This window comes from Salvelinus fontinalis, chromosome 4, assembly GCF_029448725.1.
Source record: "Salvelinus fontinalis isolate EN_2023a chromosome 4, ASM2944872v1, whole genome shotgun sequence".
NCBI lineage: Eukaryota > Metazoa > Chordata > Actinopteri > Salmoniformes > Salmonidae > Salvelinus > Salvelinus fontinalis.
In genome coordinates, this window is record NC_074668.1 from 72,479,694 (window position 1) to 72,507,037 (window position 27,344).

The window sequence follows — 27,344 nt, forward strand, 5'->3', positions numbered from 1 at the left end:
CCTCAACTCCTCCATTCTTTCTCTGTGACCCAACCTGTAGTCAGAGCATTTCATTTTATTCTGAATGTATATCGAAGATACTCCATTTAGTATGATATGTTACGTTTCATATTGTATGTATTATTTGGGAATGTCCATCATCCATTTCGTATGAGATGTTATGAATTACAATTCGTATGATGTTACGAATTTCCAAAACGTACTATACATTACGAATGAGCAAAATGTACATTATGTTAAGATTTTACTAAACGTATCATATGTTACGAATTCCAATTTGTCTTTCACAACTGACTGCCACCAATCACCAGATAGCAGAGTGGCGCAGCGGAAGCGTGCTGGGCCCATAACCCAGAGGTCGATGGATCGAAACCATCCTCTGCTATGTAATTTTAAGTGTGGACAATTCTGCGAAGGAAAAACACAAATTAAAAATGCTACATTAAAAGCCTTTATGCAATAGAAATGATACCTACGTAGTTATGATTCAACAAAATAAAAGCTGAACTTTGTTTTCAAAGAATGTGTTAAAATTGTGTTTGTGAGCAATACTATAACTTATATAATATATCAATTATAAAGAATGAATGGGTCAGTTAGACCACATTAATATTGCGTCATCCTGAAGGGTAAGTGCAAATTTGATGTGTTCACTACCACTTACTCATGGACAGCGGATGAAACAACAGGTCATTTTATCTGAGTGCTTCTAGAAGTTCCACTACACATTGAGAGCCTGTGTCTGTTAGCAAGAAGACTCCCGATTAACTGAGGCTCATTTTCGTACCTGTCGTCAGTAAAAGGTTAGCCTAATTTCAACAAAAATTCTAACTAAAAGTATGTGTGAGTTTGTCAGGGGACCAGCAGGTGGAAGCATTGTCTTTCTAGAAGTTTGAAAAAGAACGTGTGCGTGATTATTCCATCCATGTGGGGCATTTGTCACTCGCTGTTGGAGAAAGATGAATAGAAAATATTCCTGATCCTAGTCAACTGAATACACCAGACAGCCAACCACACACCTGGCTATAATTGTGCAGAGCAGCCGAAATAGCTCAGTTGGGAGAGCGTTAGACTGAAGATCTAAATGTCCCTGGTTCGATCCCGGGTTTCGGCAGGAAATTAATTTTGCCAGAGTTCTTCTACATTTGGCCTGGAAAACGGAGAGTTGCAGGTTTGAAACACAGGTTCAAAGGGAAAATATCGGTTGGACAAAATATCCTCTCCTCAACTCCTCCATTCTTTCTCTGTGACCCAACCTGTAGTCAGAGCATTTCATATTATTCTGTATGTATATCGAAGATACTCCATTTAGTATGATATGTTACGTTTCATATTGTATGTATTATTTGGGAATGTCCATCATCCATTTCGTATGAGATGTTATGAATTACAATTCGTATGATGTTACGAATTTCCAAAACGTACTATACATTACGAATAGGGCAAAATGTACAATATGTTAAGATTTTACTAAACGTATGATATGTTACGAATTCCAATTTGTCTTTCACAACTGACTGCCACCAATCACCAGATAGCAGAGTGGCGCAGCGGAAGCGTGCTGGGCCCATAACCCAGAGGTCGATGGATCGACACCATCCTCTGCTAAGTAATTTTAAGTGTGGACAATTCTGCGAAGGAAAAACACAAATTAAAAATGCTACATTAAAAGCCTTTATGCAATAGAAATGATACCTACGTAGTTATGATTCAACAAAATAAAAGCAGAACTTTGTTTTCAAAGAATGTGTTAAAATTGTGTTTGTGAGCAATACTATAACTTATATAATATATCAATTATAAAGAATGAATGGGTCAGTTAGACCACATTAATATTGCGTCATCCTGAAGGGTAAGTGCAAATTTGATGTGTTCACTACCACTTACTCATGGACAGCGGATGAAATAACAGGTCATTTTATCTGAGTGCTTCTAGAAGTTCCACTACACATTGAGAGCCTGTGTCTGTTAGCAAGAAGACTCCCGATTAACTGAGGCTCATTTTCGTACCTGTCGTCAGTAAAAGGTTAGCCTAATTTCAACAAAAATTCTAACTAAAAGTATGTGTGAGTTTGTCAGGGGACCAGCAGGTGGAAGCATTGTCTTTCTAGAAGTTTGAAAAAGAACGTGTGCGTGATTATTCCATCCATGTGGGGCATTTGTCACTCGCTGTTGGAGAAAGATGAATAGAAAATATTCCTGATCCTAGTCAACTAAATACACCAGACAGCCAACCACACACCTGGCTATAATTGTGCAGAGCAGCCGAAATAGCTCAGTTGGGAGAGCGTTAGACTGAAGATCTAAATGTCCCTGGTTCGATCCCGTGTTTCGGCAGGAAATTAATTTTGCCAGAGTTCTTCTACATTTGGCCTGGAAAACGGAGAGTTGCAGGTTTGAAACACAGGTTCAAAGGGAAAATATCGGTTGGACAAAATATCCTCTCCTCAACTCCTCCATTCTTTCTCTGTGACCCAACCTGTAGTCAGAGCATTTCATTTTATTCTGAATGTATATCGAAGATACTCCATTTAGTATGATATGTTACGTTTCATATTGTATGTATTATTTGGGAATGTCCATCATCCATTTCGTATGAGATGTTATGAATTACAATTCGTATGATGTTACGAATTTCCAAAACGTACTATACATTACGAATGAGCAAAATGTACATTATGTTAAGATTTTACTAAACGTATGATATGTTACGAATTCCAATTTGTCTTTCACAACTGACTGCCACCAATCACCAGATAGCAGAGTGGCGCAGCGGAAGCGTGCTGGGCCCATAACCCAGAGGTCGATGGATCGAAACCATCCTCTGCTATGTAATATTAAGTGTGGACAATTCTGCGAAGGAAAAACACAAATTAAAAATGCTACATTAAAAGCCTTTATGCAATAGAAATGATACCTACGTAGTTATGATTCAACAAAATAAAAGCAGAACTTTGTTTTCAAAGAATGTGTTAAAATTGTGTTTGTGAGCAATACTATAACTTATATAATATATCAATTATAAAGAATGAATGGGTCAGTTAGACCACATTAATATTGCGTCATCCTGAAGGGTAAGTGCACATTTGATGTGTTCACTACCACTTACTCATGGACAGCGGATGAAATAACAGGTCATTTTATCTGAGTGCTTCTAGAAGTTCCACTACACATTGAGAGCCTGTGTCTGTTAGCAAGAAGACTCCCGATTAACTGAGGCTCATTTTCGTACCTGTCGTCAGTAAAAGGTTAGCCTAATTTCAACAAAAATTCTAACTAAAAGTATGTGTGAGTTTGTCAGGGGACCAGCAGGTGGAAGCATTGTCTTTCTAGAAGTTTGAAAAAGAACGTGTGCGTGATTATTCCATCCATGTGGGGCATTTGTCACTCGCTGTTGGAGAAAGATGAATAGAAAATATTCCTGATCCTAGTCAACTGAATACACCAGACAGCCAACCACACACCTGGCTATAATTGTGCAGAGCAGCCGAAATAGCTCAGTTGGGAGAGCGTTATACTGAAGATCTAAATGTCCCTGGTTCGATCCCGGGTTTCGGCAGGAAATTAATTTTGCCAGAGTTCTTCTACATTTGGCCTGGAAAACGGAGAGTTGCAGGTTTGAAACACAGGTTCAAAGGGAAAATATCGGTTGGACAAAATATCCTCTCCTCAACTCCTCCATTCTTTCTCTGTGACCCAACCTGTAGTCAGAGAATTTCATATTATTCTGTATGTATATCGAAGATACTCCATTTAGTATGATATGTTACGTTTCATATTGAATGTATTATTTGGGAATGTCCATCATCCATTTCGTATGAGATGTTATGAATTACAATTCGTATGATGTTACGAATTTCCAAAACGTACTATACATGACGAATAGGGCAAAATGTACAATATGTTAAGATTTTACTAAACGTATGATATGTTACGAATTCCAATTTGTCTTTCACAACTGACTGCCACCAATCACCAGATAGCAGAGTGGCGCAGCGGAAGCGTGCTGGGCCCATAACCCAGAGGTCGATGGATCGAAACCATCCTCTGCTAAGTAATTTTAAGTGTGGACAATTCTGCGAAGGAAAAACACAAATTAAAAATGCTACATTAAAAGCCTTTATGCAATAGAAATGATACCTACGTAGTTATGATTCAACAAAATAAAAGCAGAACTTTGTTTTCAAAGAATGTGTTAAAATTGTGTTTGTGAGCAATACTATAACTTATATAATATATCAATTATAAAGAATGAATGGGTCAGTTAGACCACATTAATATTGATTCATCCTGAAGGGTAAGTGCAAATTTGATATGTTCACTACCACTTACTCATGGACAGCGGATGAAATAACAGGTCATTTTATCTGAGTGCTTCTAGAAGTTCCACTACACATTGAGAGCCTGTGTCTGTTAGCAAGAAGCCTCCCGATTAACTGAGGCTCATTTTCGTACCTGTCGTCAGTAAAAGGTTAGCCTAATTTCAACAAAAATTCTAACTAAAAGTATGTGTGAGTTTGTCAGGGGACCAGCAGGTGGAAGCATTGTCTTTCTAGAAGTTTGAAAAAGAACATGTGCGTGATTATTCCATCCATGTGGGGCATTTGTCACTCGCTGTTGGAGAAAGATGAATAGAAAATATTCCTGATCCTAGTCAACTGAATACACCAGAAAGCCAACCACACACCTGGGTATAATTGTGCAGAGCAGCCGAAATAGCTCATTTGGGAGAGCGTTAGACTGAATATCTAAATGTCCCTGGTTCGATCCCGTGTTTCGGCAGGAAATTAATTTTGCCAGAGTTCTTCTACATTTGGCCTGGAAAACGGAGAGTTGCAGGTTTGAAACACAGGTTCAAAGGGAAAATATCGGTTGGACAAAATATCCTCTCCTCAACTCCTCCATTCTTTCTCTGTGACCCAACCTGTAGTCAGAGCATTTCATATTATTCTGTATTTATATCGAAGATACTCCATTTAGTATGATATGTTACGTTTCATATTGTATGTATTATTTGGGAATGTCCATCATCCATTTCGTATGAGATGTTATGAATTACAATTCGTATGATGTTACGAATTTCCAAAACGTAATTTACATTACGAATGAGCAAAATGTACAATATGTTAAGATTTTACTAAACGTATGATATGTTACGAATTCCAATTTGTCTTTCACAACTGACTGCCACCAATCACCAGATAGCAGAGTGGCGCAGCGGAACCGTGCTGGGCCCATAACCCAGAGGTCGATGGATCGAAACCCTCCTCTGCTAAGTAATTTTAAGTGTGGACAATTCTGCGAAGGAAAAACACAAATTAAAAATGCTACATTAAAAGCCTTTATGCAATAGAAATGATACCTACGTAGTTATGATTCAACAAAATAAAAGCAGAACTTTGTTTTCAAAGAATGTGTTAAAATTGTGTTTGTGAGCAATACTATAACTTATATAATATATCAATTATAAAGAATGAATGGGTCAGTTAGACCACATTAATATTGCGTCATCCTGAAGGGTAAGTGCAAATTTGATGTGTTCACTACCACTTACTCATGGACAGCGGATGAAATAACAGGTCATTTTATCTGAGTGCTTCTAGAAGTTCCACTACACATTGAGAGCCTGTGTCTGTTAGCAAGAAGACTCCCGATTAACTGAGGCTCATTTTCGTACCTGTCGTCAGTAAAAGGTTAGCCTAATTTCAACAAAAATTCTAACTAAAAGTATGTGTGAGTTTGTCAGGGGACCAGCAGGTGGAAGCATTGTCTTTCTAGAAGTTTGAAAAAGAACGTGTGCGTGATTATTCCATCCATGTGGGGCATTTGTCACTCGCTGTTGGAGAAAGATGAATAGAAAATATTCCTGATCCTAGTCAACTGAATACACCAGACAGCCAACCACACACCTGGCTATAATTGTGCAGAGCAGCCGAAATAGCTCAGTTGGGAGAGTGTTATACTGAAGATCTAAATGTCCCTGGTTCGATCCCGGGTTTCGGCAGGAAATTAATTTTGCCAGAGTTCTTCTACATTTGGCCTTGAAAACGGAGAGTTGCAGGTTTGAAACACAGGTTCAAAGGGAAAATATCGGTTGGACAAAATATCCTCTCCTCAACTCCTCCATTCTTTCTCTGTGACCCAACCTGTAGTCAGAGCATTTCTTATTATTCTGTATGTATATCGAAGATACTCCATTTAGTATGATATGTTACGTTTCATATTGTATGTATTATTTGGGAATGTCCATCATCCATTTCGTATGAGATGTTATGAATTACAATTCGTATGATGTTACGAATTTCCAAAACGTACTATACATTACGAACAGGGCAAAATGTACAATATGTTAAGATTTTACTAAACGTATGATATGTTACGAATTCCAATTTGTCTTTCACAACTGACTGCCACCAATCACCAGATAGCAGAGTGGCGCAGCGGAAGCGTGCTGGGCCCATAACCCAGAGGTCGATGGATCGAAACCATCCTCTGCTAAGTAATTTTAAGTGTGGACAATTCTGCGAAGGAAAAACACAAATTAAAAATGCTACATTAAAAGCCTTTATGCAATAGAAATGATACCTACGTAGTTATGATTCAACAAAATAAAAGCAGAACTTTGTTTTCAAAGAATGTGTTAAAATTGTGTTTGTGAGCAATACTATAACTTATATAATATATCAATTATAAAGAATGAATGGGTCAGTTAGACCACATTAATATTGCGTCATCCTGAAGGGTAAGTGCACATTTGATGTGTTCACTACCACTTACTCATGGACAGCGGATGAAATAACAGGTCATTTTATCTGAGTGCTTCTAGAAGTTCCACTACACATTGAGAGCCTGTGTCTGTTAGCAAGAAGACTCCCGATTAACTGAGGCTCATTTTCGTACCTGTCGTCAGTAAAAGGTTAGCCTAATTTCAACAAAAATTCCAACTAAAAGTATGTGTGAGTTTGTCAGGGGACCAGCAGGTGGAAGCATTGTCTTTCTAGAAGTTTGAAAAAGAACGTGTGCGTGATTATTCCATCCATGTGGGGCATTTGTCACTCGCTGTTGGAGAAAGATGAATAGAAAATATTCCTGATCCTAGTCAACTGAATACACCAGACAGCCAACCACACACCTGGCTATAATTGTGCAGAGCAGCCGAAAAAGCTCAGTTGGGAGAGCGTTAGACTGAAGATCTAAATGTCCCTGTTTCGATCCCGGGTTTCGGCAGGAAATTAATTTTGCCAGAGTTCTTCTACATTTGGCCTGGAAAACGGAGAGTTGCAGGTTTGAAACACAGGTTCAAAGGGAAAATATCGGTTGGACAAAATATCCTCTCCTCAACTCCTCCATTCTTTCTCTGTGACCCAACCTGTAGTCAGAGCATTTCATATTATTCTGTATGTATATCGAAGATACTCCATTTAGTATGATATGTTACGTTTCATATTGTATGTATTATTTGGGAATGTCCATCATCCATTTCGTATGAGATGTTATGAATTACAATTCGTATGATGTTACGAATTTCCAAAACGTAATTTACATTACGAATGAGCAAAATGTACAATATGTTAAGATTTTACTAAACGTATGATATGTTACGAATTCCAATTTTTCTTTCACAACTGACTGCCACCAATCAACAGATAGCAGAGTGGCGCAGCGGAAGCGTGCTGGGCCCATAACCCAGAGGTCGATGGATCGAAACCATCCTCTGCTAAGTAATTTTAAGTGTGGACAATTCTGCGAAGGAAAAACACAAATTAAAAATGCTACATTAAAAGCCTTTATGCAATAGAAATGATACCTACGTAGTTATGATTCAACAAAATAAAAGCAGAACTTTGTTTTCAAAGAATGTGTTAAAATTGTGTTTGTGAGCAATACTATAACTTATATAATATATCAATTATAAAGAATGAATGGGTCAGTTAGACCACATTAATATTGCGTCATCCTGAAGGGTAAGTGCAAATTTGATGTGTTCACTACCACTTACTCATGGACAGCGGATGAAATAACAGGTCATTTTATCTGAGTGCTTCTAGAAGTTCCACTACACATTGAGAGCCTGTGTCTGTTAGCAAGAAGCCTCCCGATTAACTGAGGCTCATTTTCGTACCTGTCGTCAGTAAAAGGTTAGCCTAATTTCAACAAAAATTCTAACTAAAAGTATGTGTGAGTTTGTCAGGGGACCAGCAGGTGGAAGCATTGTCTTTCTAGAAGTTTGAAAAAGAACGTGTGCGTGATTATTCCATCCATGTGGGGCATTTGTCACTCGCTGTTGGAGAAAGATGAATAGAAAATATTCCTGATCCTAGTCAACTGAATACACCAGAAAGCCAACCACACACCTGGGTATAATTGTACAGAGCAGCCGAAATAGCTCATTTGGTAGAGCGTTAGACTGAAGATCTAAATGTCCCTGGTTCGATCCCGTGTTTCGGCAGGAAATTAATTTTGCCAGAGTTCTTCTACATTTGGCCTGGAAAACGGAGAGTTGCAGGTTTGAAACACAGGTTCAAAGGGAAAATATCGGTTGGACAAAATATCCTCTCCTCAACTCCTCCATTCTTTCTCTGTGACCCAACCTGTAGTCAGAGCATTTCATATTATTCTGTATGTATATCGAAGATACTCCATTTAGTATGATATGTTACGTTTCATATTGTATGTATTATTTGGGAATGTCCATCATCCATTTCGTATGAGATGTTATGAATTACAATTCGTATGATGTTACGAATTTCCAAAACGTACTATACATTACGAATAGGGCAAAATGTACAATATGTTAAGATTTTACTAAACGTATGATATGTTACGAATTCCAATTTGTCTTTCACAACTGACTGCCACCAATCACCAGATAGCAGAGTGGCGCAGCGGAAGCGTGCTGGGCCCATAACCCAGAGGTCGATGGATCGAAACCATCCTCTGCTAAGTAATTTTAAGTGTGGACAATTCTGCGAAGGAAAAACACAAATTAAAAATGCTACATTAAAAGCCTTTATGCAATAGAAATGATACCTACGTAGTTATGATTCAACAAAATAAAAGCAGAACTTTGTTTTCAAAGAATGTGTTAAAATTGTGTTTGTGAGCAATACTATAACTTATATAATATATCAATTATAAAGAATGAATGGGTCAGTTAGACCACATTAATATTGCGTCATCCTGAAGGGTAAGTGCAAATTTGATGTGTTCACTACCACTTACTCATGGACAGCGGATGAAATAACAGGTCATTTTATCTGAGTGCTTCTAGAAGTTCCACTACACATTGAGAGCCTGTGTCTGTTAGCAAGAAGCCTCCCGATTAACTGAGGCTCATTTTCGTACCTGTCGTCAGTAAAAGGTTAGCCTAATTTCAACAAAAATTCTAACTAAAAGTATGTGTGAGTTTGTCAGGGGACCAGCAGGTGGAAGCATTGTCTTTCTAGAAGTTTGAAAAAGAACATGTGCGTGATTATTCCATCCATGTGGGGCATTTGTCACTCGCTGTTGGAGAAAGATGAATAGAAAATATTCCTGATCCTAGTCAACTGAATACACCAGAAAGCCAACCACACACCTGGCTATAATTGTGCAGAGCAGCCGAAATAGCTCAGTTGGGAGAGCGTTAGACTGAAGATCTAAATGTCCCTGGTTCGATCCCGGGTTTTGGCAGGAAATTAATTTTGCCAGAGTTCTTCTACATTTGGCCTGGAAAACGGAGAGTTGCAGGTTTGAAACACAGGTTCAAAGGGAAAATATCGGTTGGACAAAATATCCTCTCCTCAACTCCTCCATTCTTTCTCTGTGACCCAACCTGTAGTCAGAGCATTTCATATTATTCTGTATGTATATCGAAGATACTCCATTTAGTATGATATGTTACGTTTCATATTGTATGTATTATTTGGGAATGTCCATCATCCATTTCGTATGAGATGTTATGAATTACAATTCGTATGATGTTACGAATTTCCAAAACGTACTATACATTACGAATGAGCAAAATGTACAATATGTTAAGATTTTACTAAACGTATCATATGTTACGAATTCCAATTTGTCTTTCACAACTGACTGCCACCAATCACCAGATAGCAGAGTGGCGCAGCGGAAGCGTGCTGGGCCCATAACCCAGAGGTCGATGGATCGAAACCATCCTCTGCTAAGTAATTTTAAGTGTGGACAATTCTGCGAAGGAAAAACACAAATTAAAAATGCTACATTAAAAGCCTTTATGCAATAGAAATGATACCTACGTAGTTATGATTCAACAAAATAAAAGCAGAACTTTGTTTTCAAAGAATGTGTTAAAATTGTTTTTGTGAGCAATACTATAACTTATATAATATATCAATTATAAAGAATGAATGGGTCAGTTAGACCACATTAATATTGCGTCATCCTGAAGGGTAAGTGCAAATTTGATGTGTTCACTACCACTTACTCATGGACAGCGGATGAAATAACAGGTCATTTTATCTGAGTGCTTCTAGAAGTTCCACTACACATTGAGAGCCTGTGTCTGTTAGCAAGAAGACTCCCGATTAACTGAGGCTCATTTTCGTACCTGTCGTCAGTAAAAGGTTAGCCTAATTTCAACAAAAATTCTAACTAAAAGTATGTGTGAGTTTGTCAGGGGACCAGCAGGTGGAAGCATTGTCTTTCTAGAAGTTTGAAAAAGAACGTGTGCGTGATTATTCCATCCATGTGGGGCATTTGTCACTCGCTGTTGGAGAAAGATGAATAGAAAATATTCCTGATCCTAGTCAACTGAATACACCAGACAGCCAACCACACACCTGGCTATAATTGTGCAGAGCAGCCGAAATAGCTCAGTTGGGAGAGCGTTAGACTGAAGATCTAAATGTCCCTGGTTCGATCCCGGGTTTCGGCAGGAAATTAATTTTGCCAGAGTTCTTCTACATTTGGCCTGGAAAACGGAGAGTTGCAGGTTTGAAACACAGGTTCAAAGGGAAAATATCGGTTGGACAAAATATCCTCTCCTCAACTCCTCCATTCTTTCTCTGTGACCCAACCTGTAGTCAGAGCATTTCATATTATTCTGTATGTATATCGAAGATACTCCATTTAGTATGATATGTTACGTTTCATATTGTATGTATTATTTGGGAATGTCCATCATCCATTTCGTATGAGATGTTATGAATTACAATTTGTATGATGTTACGAATTTCCAAAACGTACTATACATGACGAATAGGGCAAAATGTACAATATGTTAAGATTTTACTAAACGTATCATATGTTACGAATTCCAATTTGTCTTTCACAACTGACTGCCAACAATCACCAGATAGCAGAGTGGCGCAGCGGAAGCGTGCTGGGCCCATAACCCAGAGGTCGATGGATCGAAACCATCCTCTGCTAAGTAATTTTAAGTGTGGACAATTCTGCGAAGGAAAAACACAAATTAAAAATGCTACATTAAAAGCCTTTATGCAATAGAAATGATACCTACGTAGTTATGATTCAACAAAATAAAAGCAGAACCTTGTTTTCAAAGAATGTGTTAAAATTGTGTTTGTGAGCAATACTATAACTTATATAATATATCAATTATAAAGAATGAATGGGTCAGTTAGACCACATTAATATTGCGTCATCCTGAAGGGTAAGTGCAAATTTGATGTGTTCACTACCACTTACTCATGGACAGCGGATGAAATAACAGGTCATTTTATCTGAGTGCTTCTAGAAGTTCCACTACACATTGAGAGCCTGTGTCTGTTAGCAAGAAGCCTCCCGATTAACTGAGGCTCATTTTCGTACCTGTCGTCAGTAAAAGGTTAGCCTAATTTCAACAAAAATTCTAACTAAAAGTATGTGTGAGTTTGTCAGGGGACCAGCAGGTGGAAGCATTGTCTTTCTAGAAGTTTGAAAAAGAACGTGTGCGTGATTATTCCATCCATGTGGGGCATTTGTCACTCGCTGTTGGAGAAAGATGAATAGAAAATATTCCTGATCCTAGTCAACTGAATACACCAGAAAGCCAACCACACACCTGGGTATAATTGTAAAGAGCAGCCGAAATAGCTCAGTTGGGAGAGCGTTAGACTGAAGATCTAAAAGTCCCTGGTTCGAACCCAGGTTTCGGCAGGAAATTAATTTTGCCAGAGTTCTTCTACATTTGGCCTGGAAAACGGAGAGTTGCAGGTTTGAAACACAGGTTCAAAGGGAAAATATCGGTTGGACAAAATATCCTCTCCTCAACTCCTCCATTCTTTCTCTGTGACCCAACCTGTAGTCAGAGCATTTCATATTATTCTGTATGTATATCGAAGATACTCCATTTAGTATGATATGTTACGTTTCATATTGTATGTATTATTTGGGAATGTCCATCATCCATTTCGTATGAGATGTTATGAATTACAATTCGTATGATGTTACGAATTTCCAAAACGTACTATACATTACGAATGAGCAAAATGTACAATATGTTAAGATTTTACTAAACGTATGATATGTTACGAATTCCAATTTGTCTTTCACAACTGACTGCCACCAATCGCCAGATAGCAGAGTGGCGCAGCGGAAGCGTGCTGGGCCCATAACCCAGAGGTCGATGGATCGAAACCATCCTCTGCTAAGTAATTTTAAGTGTGGACAATTCTGCGAAGGAAAAACACAAATTAAAAATGCTACATTAAAAGCCTTTATGCAATAGAAATGATATCTACGTAGTTATGATTCAACAAAATAAAAGCAGAACTTTGTTTTCAAAGAATGTGTTAAAATTGTGTTTGTGAGCAATACTATAACTTATATAATATATCAATTATAAAGAATGAATGGGTCAGTTAGACCACATTAATATTGCGTCATCCTGAAGGGTAAGTGCAAATTTGATGTGTTCACTACCACTTACTCATGGACAGCGGATGAAATAACAGGTCATTTTATCTGAGTGCTTCTAGAAGTTCCACTACACATTGAGAGCCTGTGTCTGTTAGCAAGAAGACTCCCGATTAACTGAGGCTCATTTTCGTACCTGTCGTCAGTAAAAGGTTAGCCTAAATTCAACAAAAATTCTAACTAAAAGTATGTGTGAGTTTGTCAGGGGACCAGCAGGTGGAAGCATTGTCTTTCTAGAAGTTTGAAAAAGAACGTGTGCGTGATTATTCCATCCATGTGGGGCATTTGTCACTCGCTGTTGGAGAAAGATGAATAGAAAATATTCCTGATCCTAGTCAACTGAATACACCAGACAGCCAACCACACACCTGGCTCTAATTGTGCAGAGCAGCCGAAATAGCTCAGTTGGGAGAGCGTTAGACTGAAGATCTAAATGTCCCTGGTTCGATCCCGGGTTTCGGCAGGAAATTAATTTTGCCAGAGTTCTTCTACATTTGGCCTGGAAAACGGAGAGTTGCAGGTTTGAAACACAGGTTCAAAGGGAAAATATCGGTTGGACAAAATATCCTCTCCTCAACTCCTCCATTCTTTCTCTGTGACCCAACCTGTAGTCAGAGCATTTCATATTATTCTGTATGTATATCGAAGATACTCCATTTAGTATGATATGTTACGTTTCATATTGTATGTATTATTTGGGAATGTCCATCATCCATTTCGTATGAGATGTTATGAATTACAATTCGTATGATGTTACGAATTTCCAAAACGTACTATACATTACGAATGAGCAAAATGTACAATATGTTAAGATTTTACTAAACGTATGATATGTTACGAATTCCAATTTGTCTTTCACAACTGACTGCCACCAATCACCAGATAGCAGAGTGGCGCAGCGGAAGCGTGCTGGGCCCATAACCCAGAGGTCGATGGATCGAAACCATCCTCTGCTAAGTAATTTTAAGTGTGGACAATTCTGCGAAGGAAAAACACAAATTAAAAATGCTACATTAAAAGCCTTTATGCAATAGCAATGATACCTACGTAGTTATGATTCAACAAAATAAAAGCAGAACTTTGTTTTCAAAGAATGTGTTAAAATTGTGTTTGTGAGCAATACTATAACTTATATAATATATCAATTATAAAGAATGAATGGGTCAGTTAGACCACATTAATATTGCGTCATCCTGAAGGGTAAGTGCAAATTTGATGTGTTCACTACCACTTACTCATGGACAGCGGATGAAATAACAGGTCATTTTATCTGAGTGCTTCTAGAAGTTCCACTACACATTGAGAGCCTGTGTCTGTTAGCAAGAAGACTCCCGATTAACTGAGGCTCATTTTCGTACCTGTCGTCAGTAAAAGGTTAGCCTAAATTCAACAAAAATTCTAACTAAAAGTATGTGTGAGTTTGTCAGGGGACCAGCAGGTGGAAGCATTGTCTTTCTAGAAGTTTGAAAAAGAACGTGTGCGTGATTATTCCATCCATGTGGGGCATTTGTCACTCGCTGTTGGAGAAAGATGAATAGAAAATATTCCTGATCCTAGTCAACTGAATACACCAGACAGCCAACCACACACCTGGCTCTAATTGTGCAGAGCAGCCGAAATAGCTCAGTTGGGAGAGCGTTAGACTGAAGATCTAAATGTCCCTGACTCGATCCCGGGTTTTGGCAGGAAATTAATTTTGCCAGAGTTCTTCTACATTTGGCCTGGAAAACGGAGAGTTGCAGGTTTGAAACACAGGTTCAAAGGGAAAATATCGGTTGGACAAAATATCCTCTCCTCAACTCCTCCATTCTTTCTCTGTGACCCAACCTGTAGTCAGAGCATTTCATATTATTCTGTATGTATATCGAAGATACTCCATTTAGTATGATATGTTACGTTTCATTTTGTATGTATTATTTGGGAATGTCCATCATCCATTTCGTATGAGATGTTATGAATTACAATTCGTATGATGTTACGAATTTCCAAAACGTACTATACATTACGAATGAGCAAAATGTACAATATGTTAAGATTTTACTAAACGTATGATATGTTACGAATTCCAATTTGTCTTTCACAACTGACTGCCACCAATCACCAAATTGCAGAGTGGATCAGCGGAAGCGTGCTGGGCCCATAACCCAGAGGTCGATGGATCGAAACCATCCTCTGCTAAGTAATTTTAAGTGTGGACAATTCTGCAAAGGAAAAACACAAATTAAAAATGGTACATTAAAAGCCTTTATGCAATAGAAATGATACCTACGTAGTTATGATTCAACAAAATAAAAGCAGAACTTTGTTTTCAAAGAATGTGTTAAAATTGTGTTTGTGAGCAATACTATAACTTATATAATATATCAATTATAAAGAATGAATGGGTCAGTTAGACCACATTAATATTGCGTCATCCTGAAGGGTAAGTGCAAATTTGATGTGTTCACTACCACTTACTCATGGACAGCGGATGAAATAACAGGTCATTTTATCTGAGTGCTTCTAGAAGTTCCACTACACATTGAGAGCCTGTGTCTGTTAGCAAGAAGACTCCCGATTAACTGAGGCTCATTTTCGTACCTGTCGTCAGTAAAAGGTTAGCCTAAATTCAACAAAAATTCTAACTAAAAGTATGTGTGAGTTTGTCAGGGGACCAGCAGGTGGAAGCATTGTCTTTCTAGAAGTTTGAAAAAGAACGTGTGCGTGATTATTCCATCCATGTGGGGCATTTGTCACTCGCTGTTGGAGAAAGATGAATAGAAAATATTCCTGATCCTAGTCAACTGAATACACCAGACAGCCAACAACACACCTGGCTATAATTGTTCAGAGCAGCCGAAATAGCTCAGTTGGGAGAGCGTTAGACTGAAGATCTAAATGTCCCTGGTTCGATCCCGGGTTTCGGCAGGAAATTAATTTTGCCAGAGTTCTTCTACATTTGGCCTGGAAAACGGAGAGTTGCAGGTTTGAAACACAGGTTCAAAGGGAAAATATCGGTTGGACAAAATATCCTCTCCTCAACTCCTCCATTCTTTCTCTGTGACCCAACCTGTAGTCAGAGCATTTCATATTATTCTGTATGTATATCGAAGATACTCCATTTAGTATGATATGTTACGTTTCATTTTGTATGTTTTATTTGGGAATGTCCATCATCCATTTCGTATGAGATGTTATGAATTACAATTCGTATGATGTTACGAATTTCCAAAACGTGCTATACATTACGAATAGGGCAAAATGTACAATATGTTAAGATTTTACTAAACGTATGATATGTTACGAATTCCAATTTGTCTTTCACAACTGACTGCCATCAATCACCAGATAGCAGAGTGGTGCAGCGGAAGCGTGCTTGGCCCATAACCCAGAGGTCGATGGGTCGAAACCATCCTCTGCTAAGTAATTTTAAGTGTGGACAATTCTGCGAAGGAAAAACACAAATTAAAAATGCTGCATTAAACGCCTTTATGCAATAGCAATGATACCTACGTAGTTATGATTCAACAAAATAAAAGGAGAACTTTGTTTTCAAAGAATGTGTTAAAATTGTGTTTGTGAGCAATACTATAACTTATATAATATATCAATTATAAAGAATGAATGGGTCAGTTAGACCACATTAATATTGCGTCATCCTGAAGGGTAAGTGCAAATTTGATGTGTTCACTACCACTTACTCATGGACAGCGGATGAAATAACAGGTCATTTTATCTGAGTGCTTCTAGAAGTTCCACTACACATTGAGAGCCTGTGTCTGTTAGCAAGAAGACTCCCGATTAACTGAGGCTCATTTTCGTACCTGTCGTCAGTAAAAGGTTAGCCTAATTTCAACAAAAATTCTAACTAAAAGTATGTGTGAGTTTGTCAGGGGACCAGCAGGTGGAAGCATTGTCTTTCTAGAAGTTTGAAAAAGAACGTGTGCGTGATTATTCCATCCATGTGGGGCATTTGTCACTCGCTGTTGGAGAAAGATGAATAGAAAATATTCCTGATCCTAGTCAACTGAATACACCAGACAGCCAACCACACACCTGGCTATAATTGTGCAGAGCAGCCGAAATAGCTCAGTTGGCAGAGCGTTAGACTGAAGATCTAAATGTCCCTGGTTCGATCCCGGGTTTCGGCAGGAAATTAATTTTGCCAGAGTTCTTCTACATTTGGCCTGGAAAACGGAGAGTTGCAGGTTTGAAACACAGGTTCAAAGGGAAAATATCGGTTGGACAAAATATCCTCTCCTCAACTCCTCCATTCTTTCTCTGTGACCCAACCTGTAGTCAGAGCATTTCATATTATTCTGTATGTATATCGAAGATACTCCATTTAGTATGATATGTTACGTTTCATTTTGTATGTATTATTTGGGAATGTCCATCATCCATTTCGTATGAGATGTTATGAATTACAATTCGTATGATGTTACGAATTTCCAAAACGTACTATACATTACGAATAGGGCAAAATGTACAATATGTTAAGATTTTACTAAACATATGATATGTTACGAATTCCAATTTGTCTTTCACAACTGACTGCCATCAATCACCAGATAGCAGAGTGGTGCAGCGGAAGCGTGCTGGGCCCATAACCCAGAGGTCGATGGGTCGAAACCATCCTCTGCTAAGTAATTTTAAGTGTGGACAATTCTGCGAAGGAAAAACACAAATTAAAAATGCTGCATTAAACGCCTTTATGCAATAGCAATGATACCTACGTAGTTATGATTCAACAAAATAAAAGGAGAACTTTGTTTTCAAAGAATGTGTTAAAATTGTGTTTGTGAGCAATACTATAACTTATATAATATATCAATTATAAAGAATGAATGGGTCAGTTAGACCACATTAATATTGCGTCATCCTGAAGGGTAAGTGCAAATTTGATGTGTTCACTACCACTTACTCATGGACAGCGGATGAAATAACAGGTCATTTTATCTGAGTGCTTCTAGAAGTTCCACTACACATTGAGAGCCTGTGTCTGTTAGCAAGAAGACTCCCGATTAACTGAGGCTCATTTTCGTACCTGTCGTCAGTAAAAGGTTAGCCTAATTTCAACAAAAATTCTAACTAAAAGTATGTGTGAGTTTGTCAGGGGACCAGCAGGTGGAAGCATTGTCTTTCTAGAAGTTTGAAAAAGAACGTGTGCGTGATTATTCCATCCATGTGGGGCATTTGTCACTCGCTGTTGGAGAAAGATGAATAGAAAATATTCCTGATCCTAGTCAACTGAATACACCAGACAGCCAACCACACACCTGGCTCTAATTGTGCAGAGCAGCCGAAATAGCTCAGTTGGGAGAGCGTTAGACTGAAGATCTGAATGTCCCTGGTTCGATCCCGGGTTTCGGCAGGAAATTAATTTTGCCAGAGTTCTTCTACATTTGGCCTGGAAAACGGAGAGTTGCAGGTTTGAAACACAGGTTCAAAGGGAAAATATCGGTTGGACAAAATATCCTCTCCTCAACTCCTCCATTCTTTCTCTGTGACCCAACCTGTAGTCAGAGCATTTCATATTATTCTGTATGTATATCGAAGATACTCCATTTAGTATGATATGTTACGTTTCATATTGTATGTATTATTTGGGAATGTCCATCATCCATTTCGTATGAGATGTTATGAATTACAATTCGTATGATGTTACGAATTTCCAAAACGTACTATACATTACGAATGAGCAAAATGTACAATATGTTAAGATTTTACTAAACGTATGATATGTTACGAATTCCAATTTGTCTTTCACAACTGACTGCCACCAATCACCAGATAGCAGAGTGGCGCAGCGGAAGCGTGCTGGGCCCATAACCCAGAGGTCGATGGATCGAAACCATCCTCTGCTAAGTAATTTTAAGTGTGGACAATTCTGCGAAGGAAAAACACAAATTAAAAATGCTACATTAAAAGCCTTTATGCAATAGAAATGATATCTACGTAGTTATGATTCAACAAAATAAAAGCAGAACTTTGTTTTCAAAGAATGTGTTAAAATTGTGTTTGTGAGCAATACTATAACTTATATAATATATCAATTATAAAGAATGAATGGGTCAGTTAGACCACATTAATATTGCGTCATCCTGAAGGGTAAGTGCAAATTTGATGTGTTCACTACCACTTACTCATGGACAGCGGATGAAATAACAGGTCATTTTATCTGAGTGCTTCTAGAAGTTCCACTACACATTGAGAGCCTGTGTCTGTTAGCAAGAAGACTCCCGATTAACTGAGGCTCATTTTCGTACCTGTCGTCAGTAAAAGGTTAGCCTAAATTCAACAAAAATTCTAACTAAAAGTATGTGTGAGTTTGTCAGGGGACCAGCAGGTGGAAGCATTGTCTTTCTAGAAGTTTGAAAAAGAACGTGTGCGTGATTATTCCATCCATGTGGGGCATTTGTCACTCGCTGTTGGAGAAAGATGAATAGAAAATATTCCTGATCCTAGTCAACTGAATACACCAGACAGCCAACCACACACCTGGCTCTAATTGTGCAGAGCAGCCGAAATAGCTCAGTTGGGAGAGCGTTAGACTGAAGATCTAAATGTCCCTGACTCGATCCCGGGTTTTGGCAGGAAATTAATTTTGCCAGAGTTCTTCTACATTTGGCCTGGAAAACGGAGAGTTGCAGGTTTGAAACACAGGTTCAAAGGGAAAATATCGGTTGGACAAAATATCCTCTCCTCAACTCCTCCATTCTTTCTCTGTGACCCAACCTGTAGTCAGAGCATTTCATATTATTCTGTATGTATATCGAAGATACTCCATTTAGTATGATATGTTACGTTTCATTTTGTATGTATTATTTGGGAATGTCCATCATCCATTTCGTATGAGATGTTATGAATTACAATTCGTATGATGTTACGAATTTCCAAAACGTACTATACATTACGAATGAGCAAAATGTACAATATGTTAAGATTTTACTAAACGTATGATATGTTACGAATTCCAATTTGTCTTTCACAACTGACTGCCACCAATCACCAAATTGCAGAGTGGATCAGCGGAAGCGTGCTGGGCCCATAACCCAGAGGTCGATGGATCGAAACCATCCTCTGCTAAGTAATTTTAAGTGTGGACAATTCTGCAAAGGAAAAACACAAATTAAAAATGGTACATTAAAAGCCTTTATGCAATAGAAATGATACCTACGTAGTTATGATTCAACAAAATAAAAGCAGAACTTTGTTTTCAAAGAATGTGTTAAAATTGTGTTTGTGAGCAATACTATAACTTATATAATATATCAATTATAAAGAATGAATGGGTCAGTTAGACCACATTAATATTGCGTCATCCTGAAGGGTAAGTGCAAATTTGATGTGTTCACTACCACTTACTCATGGACAGCGGATGAAATAACAGGTCATTTTATCTGAGTGCTTCTAGAAGTTCCACTACACATTGAGAGCCTGTGTCTGTTAGCAAGAAGACTCCCGATTAACTGAGGCTCATTTTCGTACCTGTCGTCAGTAAAAGGTTAGCCTAATTTCAACAAAAATTCTAACTAAAAGTATGTGTGAGTTTGTCAGGGGACCAGCAGGTGGAAGCATTGTCTTTCTAGAAGTTTGAAAAAGAACGTGTGCGTGATTATTCCATCCATGTGGGGCATTTGTCACTCGCTGTTGGAGAAAGATGAATAGAAAATATTCCTGATCCTAGTCAACTGAATACACCAGACAGCCAACCACACACCTGGCTATAATTGTGCAGAGCAGCCGAAATAGCTCAGTTGGCAGAGCTTTAGACTGAAGATCTAAATGTCCCTGGTTCGATCCCGGGTTTCGGCAGGAAATTAATTTTGCCAGAGTTCTTCTACATTTGGCCTGGAAAACGGAGAGTTGCAGGTTTGAAACACAGGTTCAAAGGGAAAATATCGGTTGGACGAAATATCCTCTCCTCAACTCCTCCATTCTTTCTCTGTGACCCAACCTGTAGTCAGAGCATTTCATATTATTCTGTATGTATATCGAAGATACTCCATTTAGTATGATATGTTACGTTTCATTTTGTATGTATTATTTGGGAATGTCCATCATCCATTTCGTATGAGATGTTATGAATTACAATTCGTATGATGTTACGAATTTCCAAAACGTACTATACATTACGAATAGGGCAAAATGTACAATATGTTAAGATTTTACTAAACATATGATATGTTACGAATTCCAATTTGTCTTTCACAACTGACTGCCATCAATCACCAGATAGCAGAGTGGTGCAGCGGAAGCGTGCTGGGCCCATAACCCAGAGGTCGATGGGTCGAAACCATCCTCTGCTAAGTAATTTTAAGTGTGGACAATTCTGCGAAGGAAAAACACAAATTCAAAATGCTGCATTAAACGCCTTTATGCAATAGAAATGATACCTACGTAGTTATGATTCAACAAAATAAAAGGAGAACTTTGTTTTCAAAGAATGTGTTAAAATTGTGTTTGTGAGCAATACTATAACTTATATAATATATCAATTATAAAGAATGAATGGGTCAGTTAGACCACATTAATATTGCGTCATCCTGAAGGGTAAGTGCAAATTTGATGTGTTCACTACCACTTACTCATGGACAGCGGATGAAATAACAGGTCATTTTATCTGAGTGCTTCTAGAAGTTCCACTACACATTGAGAGCCTGTGTCTGTTAGCAAGAAGACTCCCGATTAACTGAGGCTCATTTTCGTACCTGTCGTCAGTAAAAGGTTAGCCTAATTTCAACAAAAATTCTAACTAAAAGTATGTGTGAGTTTGTCAGGGGACCAGCAGGTGGAAGCATTGTCTTTCTAGAAGTTTGAAAAAGAACGTGTGCGTGATTATTCCATCCATGTGGGGCATTTGTCACTCGCTGTTGGAGAAAGATGAATAGAAAATGTTCCTGATCCTAGTCAACTGAATACACCAGACAGCCAACCACACACCTGGCTATAATTGTGCAGAGCAGCCGAAATAGCTCAGTTGGGAGAGCGTTAGACTGAAGATCTAAATGTCCCTGGTTCGATCCCGGGTTTCGGCAGGAAATTAATTTTGCCAGAGTTCTTCTACATTTGGCCCGGAAAACGGAGAGTTGCAGGTTTGAAACACAGGTTCAAAGGGAAAATATCGGTTGGACAAAATATCCTCTCCTCAACTCCTCCATTCTTTCTCTGTGACCCAACCTGTAGTCAGAGCATTTCATATTATTCTGTATGTATATCGAAGATACTCCATTTAGTATGATATGTTACGTTTCATTTTGTATGTATTATTTGGGAATGTCCATCATCCATTTCGTATGAGATGTTATGAATTACAATTCGTATGATGTTACGAATTTCCAAAACGTACTATACATTACGAATAGGGCAAAATGTACAATATGTTAAGATTTTACTAAACATATGATATGTTACGAATTCCAATTTGTCTTTCACAACTGACTGCCATCAATCACCAGATAGCAGAGTGGTGCAGCGGAAGCGTGCTGGGCCCATAACCCAGAGGTCGATGGGTCGAAACCATCCTCTGCTAAGTAATTTTAAGTGTGGACAATTCTGCGAAGGAAAAACACAAATTAAAAATGCTGCATTAAACGCCTTTATGCAATAGCAATGATACCTACGTAGTTATGATTCAACAAAATAAAAGGAGAACTTTGTTTTCAAAGAATGTGTTAAAATTGTGTTTGTGAGCAATACTATAACTTATATAATATATCAATTATAAAGAATGAATGGGTCAGTTAGACCACATTAATATTGCGTCATCCTGAAGGGTAAGTGCAAATTTGATGTGTTCACTACCACTTACTCATGGACAGCGGATGAAATAACAGGTCATTTTATCTGAGTGCTTCTAGAAGTTCCACTACACATTGAGAGCCTGTGTCTGTTAGCAAGAAGACTCCCGATTAACTGAGGCTCATTTTCGTACCTGTCGTCAGTAAAAGGTTAGCCTAATTTCAACAAAAATTCTAACTAAAAGTATGTGTGAGTTTGTCAGGGGACCAGCAGGTGGAAGCATTGTCTTTCTAGAAGTTTGAAAAAGAACGTGTGCGTGATTATTCCATCCATGTGGGGCATTTGTCACTCGCTGTTGGAGAAAGATGAATAGAAAATATTCCTGATCCTAGTCAACTGAATACACCAGACAGCCAACCACACACCTGGCTATAATTGTGCAGAGCAGCCGAAATAGCTCAGTTGGCAGAACGTTAGACTGAAGATCTAAATGTCCCTGACTCGATCCCGGGTTTCGGCAGGAAATTAATTTTGCCAGAGTTCTTCTACATTTGGCCTGGAAAACGGAGAGTTGCAGGTTTGAAACACAGGTTCAAAGGGAAAATATCGGTTGGACAAAATATCCTCTCCTCAACTCCTCCATTCTTTCTCTGTGACCCAACCTGTAGTCAGAGCATTTCATATTATTCTGTATGTATATCGAAGATACTCCATTTAGTATGATATGTTACGTTTCATATTGTATGTATTATTTGGGAATGTCCATCATCCATTTCGTATGAGATGTTATGAATTACAATTCGTATGATGTTACGAATTTCCAAAACGTACTATACATTACGAATAGGGCAAAATGTACAATATGTTAAGATTTTACTAAACGTATGATATGTTACGAATTCCAATTTGTCTTTCACAACTGACTGCCATCAATCACCAGATAGCAGAGTGGCGCAGCGGAAGCGTGCTGGGCCCATAACCCAGAGGTCGATGGATCGAAACCATCCTCTGCTAAGTAATTTTAAGTGTGGACAATTCTGCGAAGGAAAAACACAAATTCAAAATGCTGCATTAAACGCCTTTATGCAATAGAAATGATACCTACGTAGTTATGATTCAACAAAATAAAAGGAGAACTTTGTTTTCAAAGAATGTGTTAAAATTGTGTTTGTGAGCAATACTATAACTTATATAATATATCAATTATAAAGAATGAATGGGTCAGTTAGACCACATTAATATTGCGTCATCCTGAAGGGTAAGTGCAAATTTGATGTGTTCACTACCACTTACTCATGGACAGCGGATGAAATAACAGGTCATTTTATCTGAGTGCTTCTAGAAGTTCCACTACACATTGAGAGCCTGTGTCTGTTAGCAAGAAGACTCCCGATTAACTGAGGCTCATTTTCGTACCTGTCGTCAGTAAAAGGTTAGCCTAATTTCAACAAAAATTCTAACTAAAAGTATGTGTGAGTTTGTCAGGGGACCAGCAGGTGGAAGCATTGTCTTTCTAGAAGTTTGAAAAAGAACGTGTGCGTGATTATTCCATCCATGTGGGGCATTTGTCACTCGCTGTTGGAGAAAGATGAATAGAAAATGTTCCTGATCCTAGTCAACTGAATACACCAGACAGCCAACCACACACCTGGCTATAATTGTGCAGAGCAGCCGAAATAGCTCAGTTGGGAGAGCGTTAGACTGAAGATCTAAATGTCCCTGGTTCGATCCCGGGTTTCGGCAGGAAATTAATTTTGCCAGAGTTCTTCTACATTTGGCCCGGAAAACGGAGAGTTGCAGGTTTGAAACACAGGTTCAAAGGGAAAATATCGGTTGGACAAAATATCCTCTCCTCAACTCCTCCATTCTTTCTCTGTGACCCAACCTGTAGTCAGAGCATTTCGTATTATTCTGTATGTATATCGAAGATACTCCATTTAGTATGATATGTTACGTTTCATATTGTATGTATTATTTGGGAATGTCCATCATCCATTTCGTATGAGATGTTATGAATTACAATTCGTATGATGTTACGAATTTCCAAAACGTACTATACATTACGAATGAGCAAAATGTACAATATGTTAAGATTTTACTAAACGTATGATATGTTACGAATTCCAATTTGTCTTTCACAACTGACTGCCACCAATCACCAGATAGCAGAGTGGCGCAGCGGAAGCGTGCTGGGCCCATAACCCAGAGGTCGATGGATCGAAACCATCCTCTGCTAAGTAATTTTAAGTGTGGACAATTCTGCGAAGGAAAAACACAAATTAAAAATGCTACATTAAAAGCCTTTATGCAATAGAAATGATACCTACGTAGTTATGATTCAACAAAATAAAAGCAGAACCTTGTTTTCAAAGAATGTTTTAAAATTGTGTTTGTGAGCAATACTATAACTTATATAATATATCAATTATAAAGAATGAATGGGTCAGTTAGACCACATTAATATTGCGTCATCCTGAAGGGTAAGTGCAAATTTGATGTGTTCACTACCACTTACTCATGGACAGCGGATGAAATAACAGGTCATTTTATCTGAGTGCTTCTAGAAGTTCCACTACACATTGAGAGCCTGTGTCTGTTAGCAAGAAGCCTCCCGATTAACTGAGGCTCATTTTCGTACCTGTCGTCAGTAAAAGGTTAGCCTAATTTCAACAAAAATTCTAACTAAAAGTATGTGTGAGTTTGTCAGGGGACCAGCAGGTGGAAGCATTGTCTTTCTAGAAGTTTGAAAAAGAACATGTGCGTGATTATTCCATCCATGTGGGGCATTTGTCACTCGCTGTTGGAGAAAGATGAATAGAAAATATTCCTGATCCTAGTCAACTGAATACACCACAAAGCCAACCACACACCTGGCTATAATTGTGCAGAGCAGCCGAAATAGCTCAGTTGGGAGAGCGTTAGACTGAAGATCTAAATGTCCCTGGTTCGATCCCGGGTTTCGGCAGGAAATTAACTTTGCCAGAGTTCTTCTACATTTGGCCTGGAAAACGGAGAGTTGCAGGTTTGAAACACAGGTTCAAAGGGAAAATATCGGTTGGACAAAATATCCTCTCCTCAACTCCTCCATTCTTTCTCTGTGACCCAACCTGTAGTCAGAGCATTTCATATTATTCTGTATGTATATCGAAGATACTCCATTTAGTATGATATGTTACGTTTCATATTGTATGTATTATTTGGGAATGTCCATCATCCATTTCGTATGAGATGTTATGAATTACAATTCGTATGATGTTACGAATTTCCAAAATGTACTATACATTACGAATGAGCAAAATGTACAATATGTTAAGATTTTACTAAACGTATGATATGTTACGAATTCCAATTTGTCTTTCACAACTGACTGCCACCAACCACCAGATAGAAGAGTGGCGCAGCGGAAGCGTGCTGGGCCCATAACCCAGAGGTCGATGGATCGAAACCATCCTCTGCTAAGTAATTTTAAGTGTGGACAATTCTGCGAAGGAAAAACACAAATTAAAAATGGTACATTAAAAGCCTTTATGCAATAGAAATGATACCTACATAGTTATGATTCAACAAAATAAAAGCAGAACTTTGTTTTCAAAGAATGTGTTAAAATTGTGTTTGTGAGCAATACTATAACTTATATAATATATCAATTATAAAGAATGAATGGGTCAGTTAGACCACATTAATATTGCGTCATCCTGAAGGGTAAGTGCACATTTGATGTGTTCACTACCACTTACTCATGGACAGCGGATGAAATAACAGGTCATTTTATCTGAGTGCTTCTAGAAGTTCCACTACACATTGAGAGCCTGTGTCTGTTAGCAAGAAGACTCCCGATTAACTGAGGCTCATTTTCGTACCTGTCGTCAGTAAAAGGTTAGCCTAATTTCAACAAAAATTCTAACTAAAAGTATGTGTGAGTTTGTCAGGGGACCAGCAGGTGGAAGCATTGTCTTTCTAGAAGTTTGAAAAAGAACGTGTGCGTGATTATTCCATCCATGTGGGGCATTTGTCACTCGCTGTTGGAGAAAGATGAATAGAAAATATTCCTGATCCTAGTCAACTGAATACACCAGACAGCCAACCACACACCTGGCTATACTTGTGCAGAGCAGCCGAAATAGCTCAGTTGGGAGAGCGTTAGACTGAAGATCTAAATGTCCCTGGTTCGATCCCGGGTTTCGGCAGGAAATTAATTTTGCCAGAGTTCTTCTACATTTGGCCTGGAAAACGGAGAGTTGCAGGTTTGAAACACAGGTTCAAAGGGAAAATATCGGTTGGACAAAATATCCTCTCCTCAACTCCTCCATTCTTTCTCTGTGACCCAACCTGTAGTCAGAGCATTTCATATTATTCTGTATGTATATCGAAGATACTCCATTTAGTATGATATGTTACGTTTCATATTGTATGTATTATTTGGGAATGTCCATCATCCATTTCGTATGAGATGTTATGAATTACAATTCGTATGATGTTACGAATTTCCAAAACGTACTATACATTACGAATGAGCAAAATGTACAATATGTTAAGATTTTACTAAACGTATGATATGTTACGAATTCCAATTTGTCTTTCACAACTGACTGCCACCAATCACCAGATAGCAGAGTGGCGCAGCGGAAGCGTGCTGGGCCCATAACCCAGAGGTCGATGGATCGAAACTATCCTCTGCTAAGTAATTTTAAGTGTGGACAATTCTGCAAAGGAAAAACACAAATTAAAAATGCTACATTAAAAGC

General features: G+C 38.3%; 13 non-coding genes across 13 annotated transcripts; all 13 read left to right on the top strand.

The window, feature by feature from the left end:
* Positions 1-1,041: 1,041 nt before the first annotated feature.
* On the top strand, positions 1,042-1,114 carry trnaf-gaa (transfer RNA phenylalanine (anticodon GAA)). The gene has a single exon. It is a non-coding gene; the product is annotated as a tRNA-Phe (tRNA).
* An 8,485-nt stretch (positions 1,115-9,599) lies between these two features.
* Positions 9,600-9,672, top strand: trnaf-gaa (transfer RNA phenylalanine (anticodon GAA)). The gene has a single exon. It is a non-coding gene; the product is annotated as a tRNA-Phe (tRNA).
* A 1,149-nt stretch (positions 9,673-10,821) lies between these two features.
* On the top strand, positions 10,822-10,894 carry trnaf-gaa (transfer RNA phenylalanine (anticodon GAA)). The gene has a single exon. It is a non-coding gene; the product is annotated as a tRNA-Phe (tRNA).
* Positions 10,895-12,044: 1,150 nt separating this feature from the next.
* Positions 12,045-12,117, top strand: trnaf-gaa (transfer RNA phenylalanine (anticodon GAA)). The gene has a single exon. It is a non-coding gene; the product is annotated as a tRNA-Phe (tRNA).
* Positions 12,118-13,266: 1,149 nt separating this feature from the next.
* On the top strand, positions 13,267-13,339 carry trnaf-gaa (transfer RNA phenylalanine (anticodon GAA)). The gene has a single exon. It is a non-coding gene; the product is annotated as a tRNA-Phe (tRNA).
* A 2,371-nt stretch (positions 13,340-15,710) lies between these two features.
* On the top strand, positions 15,711-15,783 carry trnaf-gaa (transfer RNA phenylalanine (anticodon GAA)). The gene has a single exon. It is a non-coding gene; the product is annotated as a tRNA-Phe (tRNA).
* Positions 15,784-16,933: 1,150 nt separating this feature from the next.
* trnaf-gaa (transfer RNA phenylalanine (anticodon GAA)) lies at positions 16,934-17,006 on the top strand. The gene has a single exon. It is a non-coding gene; the product is annotated as a tRNA-Phe (tRNA).
* Positions 17,007-18,156: 1,150 nt separating this feature from the next.
* On the top strand, positions 18,157-18,229 carry trnaf-gaa (transfer RNA phenylalanine (anticodon GAA)). Its single transcript has one exon. It is a non-coding gene; the product is annotated as a tRNA-Phe (tRNA).
* A 2,371-nt stretch (positions 18,230-20,600) lies between these two features.
* trnaf-gaa (transfer RNA phenylalanine (anticodon GAA)) lies at positions 20,601-20,673 on the top strand. Its single transcript has one exon. It is a non-coding gene; the product is annotated as a tRNA-Phe (tRNA).
* A 1,150-nt stretch (positions 20,674-21,823) lies between these two features.
* trnaf-gaa (transfer RNA phenylalanine (anticodon GAA)) lies at positions 21,824-21,896 on the top strand. Its single transcript has one exon. It is a non-coding gene; the product is annotated as a tRNA-Phe (tRNA).
* A 2,373-nt stretch (positions 21,897-24,269) lies between these two features.
* Positions 24,270-24,342, top strand: trnaf-gaa (transfer RNA phenylalanine (anticodon GAA)). The gene has a single exon. It is a non-coding gene; the product is annotated as a tRNA-Phe (tRNA).
* Positions 24,343-25,491: 1,149 nt separating this feature from the next.
* On the top strand, positions 25,492-25,564 carry trnaf-gaa (transfer RNA phenylalanine (anticodon GAA)). The gene has a single exon. It is a non-coding gene; the product is annotated as a tRNA-Phe (tRNA).
* Positions 25,565-26,713: 1,149 nt separating this feature from the next.
* trnaf-gaa (transfer RNA phenylalanine (anticodon GAA)) lies at positions 26,714-26,786 on the top strand. The gene has a single exon. It is a non-coding gene; the product is annotated as a tRNA-Phe (tRNA).
* The last annotated feature ends 558 nt before the right edge of the window (positions 26,787-27,344 follow it).